Source organism: Epinephelus lanceolatus, chromosome 18 (assembly GCF_041903045.1).
Source record: "Epinephelus lanceolatus isolate andai-2023 chromosome 18, ASM4190304v1, whole genome shotgun sequence".
Classification (NCBI taxonomy): domain Eukaryota; kingdom Metazoa; phylum Chordata; class Actinopteri; order Perciformes; family Serranidae; genus Epinephelus; species Epinephelus lanceolatus.
Genome location: NC_135751.1, coordinates 8,515,895 through 8,521,894, shown reverse-complemented (window position 1 = coordinate 8,521,894; position 6,000 = coordinate 8,515,895). Strand labels below are relative to the sequence as shown.

At 46.8% G+C, this 6,000-nt stretch overlaps 1 pseudogene across 1 annotated transcript in view; it reads right to left on the bottom strand.

The window, feature by feature from the left end:
- The window catches only part of LOC117268316 (synaptic vesicular amine transporter-like), a 30,369-nt pseudogene continuing 24,369 nt past the window's right edge, over window positions 1–6,000 (bottom strand). Inside the window, exon 14 of the transcript XR_013487946.1 lies at window positions 1–2,958. The product of XR_013487946.1 is annotated as a synaptic vesicular amine transporter-like (transcript). The remainder of the gene's footprint in view (window positions 2,959–6,000) is intronic.

Here is a 6,000-nt window from a genome sequence, read left to right as displayed (position 1 = left end):
TATGGCTCTCAGTTCTAAAGCATTGATATGCTGGCCCCTCCAGCGGGCACTCCAGACCCCACTGGTGCCCCTGCCCTCATGGAGTGTGCCCACCCCTCCAGGGACACATCCGTAGAGAGTACCTGGCCAAGTACTAGACCAAGCATACTCACCCTCGAGATGTTGGCTGGATCCTGCCACCACCTGAGGTCCGTACAAAGCTGCACTGCTGCCTGCAGTTGTCTCTATGGACAGAGCCCTGGGCTGAAGAGATACCTCTGGACTGGACGCATGTGTAGAAGAGCCAATGGCACCACTTGTACTGAGGCTGCCATAAGACCCAACAGGCAGAGACACAGCTGCCACGTGACCCTGGCACCCAGCTGAAAATGAGAGCAGGTCCTGATTGAAACCTGCCTCTCCTGTGACAGCATCACCAACCCAGCTCTAGCATCCAGCCACATGCCTAGAAACTGGGTGGCCTGAGCAGGCTGGAGACTGCACTTTTTCTCATTCATGCACATCCCCAGGCCCTAAATGTGATCCAGTAGCACAGACAAATGATGGCGGCACTGCTCCTCTGTCTGTTACATATTAGCCAGTCATCTTAATAGTTCAGTATAATGAGACCCTGCTGCCGCAGAGGCCCCAAGACTGCATCCATTGCCAGTAAGATGCCGAAAGGGAGGACACAGAATTCAAGGATTTTTCTCTCAAAGGCAAACCTGAGGTACCTCCCATGCCCCTCCCAGATTTGGATTTGAAAATAAGCATCCTTGAGCTTGATGGTTGCAAACCAGTCGCCTACCCAGACAGCCTGACTGACCCTGGACAAGGTCAACGTTTTGCACTTCAGGGGCCTGAGGTCTACGACAGGCCTGAGCGTCCTGTCCCGCTTCGGAACAAGAAAATAGCAGCAATAAAACACTGTCTGCTGAGCTTCTTCCTTCACTTCCCTGATAGCTGACTTTGCCATGAGAGTGAAGATTTCCAAACACAAGACCTCCCTGTGCTGGTAGTCTGCAATATTGGAAAATGTAGCCACCCTCGTCAGAGGAGGAGCTCTTTGGAACTGTAAATGATAACCCTGGGTCATAGCTGAAACAACCCAGGGGTCTACCCACAAAGCCTCCTATGCCGTATAAGGGCAAGGGAAGGCTGGGGGTGATGTCAGGACTGAGGCGTGGGCTTGGGTGGCCCCTGACCACTGCCACGTCCTCTGCCCCATTTAGATTTGCCGCACCGTGCTGCGTCCAGCCGGCCCCCGCAGATCTTCCTGCCCCCAAGCAGGCTGAGGTTGCTTGGGCTGCTGCAGCTCCTGCCCTCTTCCTGGCCCTGCTGAATCATCATGGATGCATCAGGCACAAACAAGTCAGATGGCTCAACAGGCAGTTTGAGCAGCATGAACTGTGACAGCAAACACTTGCCATAGCACTGCCAGCCACTTCACCATGCTCTCTCATGAGCTTTGGAAGAAGTGAGGAGACACGTTGTAGTTCAGCTATTAGATCGGTACTACACCCCTCCTCTAGCTGGCCAACCAAATGGCACTGGTACAGGGACAGTATCGCACCCGTGTTTGCCAGCTGTGTCTGGACTGCCATGGCTCCATCCATTTTTCCCAACAAGCCATCAGTAACCTTGCAGTTTCTACTCGGGCAGTTCGCCTTGCCCAGGAGGGACTTTGACAGAGCCACCAAGGCAGCCAAAACCTGACCCTGAGCTTATCCTCCCGGGTTGTCAACCACAGCCATACAACGACAGAGCCCCACCCAGCGCGCCCCTGCCATTGATGTTGTAAATCGACTCCTGACCACCTCCTCGAAATGGGAGGGGCGGGATCCTGATCAGCTGGCAGGTCAAGCCCCAGAGCCAAGTAGCCCAGCTAATAATTTCCAACCCAACAGAGGGCCCAGGAGCAGGGAAGTTCCTATATGACACAGTCTGCTCACCCCCTACTGACTACTACCCGGGCACTTATACTGGAGGGAGATGTATCTGTTGTAATCTGTTGTAATGAGGAAATGGGAAGCCTCTGCAGGTGTGAACTGGAAAACCAGGAACTTCAGGAACTGCCCCCCGACCTCCTAGAGGGATGCAGCACGCTGCCCCCTGACTAAGTCAGGCTCAAGGAAACTGCTTTGCCTCCACCGTGTGTAAACAGACAGCTGCAATACACAGATATGGTACCCCTCTCAACTGTTTCATGTCTCCTTTTTGTCAAAATGAATAAACAGCGTTTAGCTATCCTTGAGAGGGACCCACGAAGGCAGCTCTTCAACCTAAATGAAGGTAAGTGGACAAAACGCTAAACTCCTCTCTCTTTTCTTTCTGCTCTCATGTCGACTCCGACAGGTGGAAATCAATGAATCAGTGGATGCATGTGCAAGGTGGGACTTTTATAGCCTGGATTATTCATTTTCCACATCAATTACCCCAGATGGGGATAAATCCCATAGTTATGATATAACTACTGAATGGGGAGATAATCCTCATACGATAGAGAACTGAGTCTGGCTGTCTTTGTCTTTGAGAGGAAACTACTCCAGCTGCCATTTTGAGTAGGCTGAAACCACAGGAAATTCCTTTACATGTCCAGTTAAAACTTGCACAATTGAACAAATCATCGGTGGAGTCCAGAGATCCAAACTTCTAATTTTCTGTTAATATTGACTGGAACACAAGACAAAACAGTTAATAACAGATTGCAAATGAGTGAACACTGTAGCAGCACCCAAGCAATATAAAATTCTGGATAAAGTATAAAGTATATGCTTTTTAAATGATTGTTAATGTATGTAAAACAAAGGTGTTTTCATGTACTGTGTTTCTTCTGAGCTCTTACCAAATGTTCGTCCTGCAGAGGTGGATTGAAAAGGAAGATACATAGTGGAGCGAAGATAATATTTACGGCTCCAATTAGGGTCATGAGCCAGGGGAAGCCAATTGATGCCACTATAGGACCTGCAATAGCTGGACCTTTGGACAGAAGAGACAATATTCAACCCCTCAAAAGAAAAAGAAAAAAAACCAACATGCAGGCACAGTGGGGCTGTTGTTCTGTCATTAGCATAGCTGCAGTTTAATTCTTACGGTGGGTTTACATCTGTTGGTTTTTTAAACCCCATTGCTGTGTCCAGGGGCGCAACTACCTACTTTCTGAGGGGTATGCAGACACATTACAGGCGCGCCCCCCCCCCGACCGGATTTTGTTCATAATGCTTACCTGTGTAAATCTTATTGATTCATGGACTTATAAAATATAAGACTATTAGTACAGACTTTTATTTTAAGTTACATAGTACAGCAGGTGATCAGCTCAATCAAAAACAAAAAATAATGCATAATAATGTAATAACATGTAACAGCAGCGGCACCCAGTGCTCAATATATTCTCTGTAGTGGAAATATGAAATTATGACATCTGAACAACAGTTTGTTCTCTATGTAACAATGTTACCACTAAATTGTTACATGTCGTGCCTTTGCACTCGCCCATTTGTCAAGAATGGCATCAAATGAAATAGACCGTGCCACACTGTTTTCAGTAGAGATCACTGCTAACTGGGTCAAGCGATCATTGCTCATACACGAACGAAGGTATGTTTTGATAAGCTTCAGCTTACTGAAGGATCTCTCGGCAGATGCAACCGTCAGAGGCATGGTCAGGAATACTCTAAGGGCTACTGTCAAATTTGGGAACACCAAATCAAGATTCTCCTGTATGAGGAAATTTAACTTCTCAAGAGCCTTGTAACCCTTCAGTAGATGGCTTGCTGGGTATATTTCTTGAATGATATCTCTGGAAACATCACAGGTAGTCAGGGCATATCTGATAACTGATTCTTCCAGCTCAGCTTTTGTCATGTGCTCCATTTTAGTGATGAATTTAAATTTCTCAGGCACAAGCTGAAGATTGGAAAACCTGTCAGACAACTCTTGCAGGACTGTGTCGACAATGACATTGAAAACCATGCATCTAAAGTGCTTCTCGGGTTCCTTTTCATGATGACCAGTGCTGGAATTGTCATCTTGGAACCTCTTTTGCTTCCTAAAATGTCTCTCTTTGAATTCTGAAGAAGCATCCATTTCAATGGCTATCCTGCGTGCAATGTCAAGTGACTTCTGAAAGCCCTCCTCTCTATACTTGAGCAAAAACTCTTTCAGAGAATCGATCAATCTAATGGCTGTGTCCATTGAGACATCTGCTGCTTGTAGTGCCTTGCTTGCAAAGTTGATCTCTGACAATAAGTCATACCAAACCAAGAGGCACACAAGGAACTCCATACTTACAATCTCGTCAGACAGTGACTTTGCCTCTGAGACAATTTTGCTGTCTCCTGCCACTTCTTCAAGCTTTTCTAGCGCATCTAGAATCCCCCCCAACTGGAAACGTACAGCTTTGACAGAGTCTAGCTTTGCTTCCCACCTGGTGTCACTCAGAGGCTTCAGTGTGATGTCAACAAATTCTGTGAGAATATCCCACCTCTTCACAGAAGACGAAAAGATGGTGTACAATCTTTGAGGGGGCCAAAGAAGGTTAGACACTCTCTGTTGGATGAGGCTGCATCGCATAACAAAAGGTTCAGGCTGTGGCTACAGCAGGGGATGAACAGAGCCTCTGGACATCTCTCTTGTATTAAAGCTTGGACACCCTTGTGTATTCCCCTCATATTAGAGCCATTGTCGTAACTTTGTCCCCTACAATTAGCCAACTCCAACCCCAGACTATCCAGCACCCCTGTCAGTGTATCTGTAAGGCCTTTCCCAGTTGTGTCCTTCACAGCAGTGAACCCCACAAAAGACTCAGTAATAGTGACCTTCTTCTTCTCATCTGTATGAACATACCGTATGATAACTGAGGCCTGCTCTTGCTTTGAAATATCGGGTGTGCAGTCCAATTCTACTGCAAAGTACTTGGAGGCTTTGATCTGGGCACAAATTTTACCCAAAACACATTCTGATATTGAATCTAAAAATTCATTTTGAGTGCACCAGGACAGATATCCGGTGTTTTTTTTTGAGGCAGCCTTTCTAAGATGCTCCGCCAGTGTGACATCATACCGTGCTATGAGCTCAAGGATACCCAGAAAATTTCCATTTTTAGGATTTCCAAACTGTGTATTTTTTCCCCTCAGTGGCAAGTTTCTTTCTGCAAGGAAGAGTATGCAGTCGATCACTCGAGTCAACACACTTCTCCAGTGTGCCTTTTCAGCAGCCATGGCTCTCTGCAATTCGCTATCAATAGTTTTACCAAGGCGTAAGCGGGATGCCAATTCTTTCCACATCAGATAAGCATTTATGTGATAACCACTGGTTTCATGGTGCTTCAGTGTTTTTGAAAGACACTGCCAGTTATTATACCCCACCACAAGGCGTCTGTCAGCAACTCTAGCTTCACCAAAAAGCTTACATGCAAAACAATAGACTCTGTTAGTACTTTTGGAGTATAGTAACCAATCCCGCTCGACTTTCTCTCCATTGGACAGTACACGAAAACAGTATGCTTTGGAAAAACACCTTTTACTCTTATCTGATCTTGGATATGGCCCATCAGGACATTTCTGTGGGCCATTCTCAACCATGTACTGCCTGAATGAGTCCCCCATTTCGTGTGGTGAAGGCCATTCAGATGGATCTTCTGAGTAAGGCCTTGCCCCAGCCCTCTCCTCTGCACCTCTCTGTTCCTCTCCCTCATCTTCACCTCTCTGTTCCAGTTCCTCTTCATCATCATCTGGACCTCTCTGTTCCTCTCCCTCATCTTCACCTCTCTGTTCCAGTTCCTCTTCATCATCATCTGGACCTCTCTGTTCCTCCCCCTCATCTTCACCTCTCTGTTCCACATTCTCCTCTGTGGTGATTGACTTGCCATGTCTGCCTGCACTAATTTTCCCAAAAGGACACAGTGAATAGGTTGGTCAGCAGAAATTCAAACCATGCTGGGCATCTAGGTTTTTGTGGCCTCACTAGTTTAATTATTCCTACCTGATGTCATCACTGGTCTCCTCTATAGCAGATGCC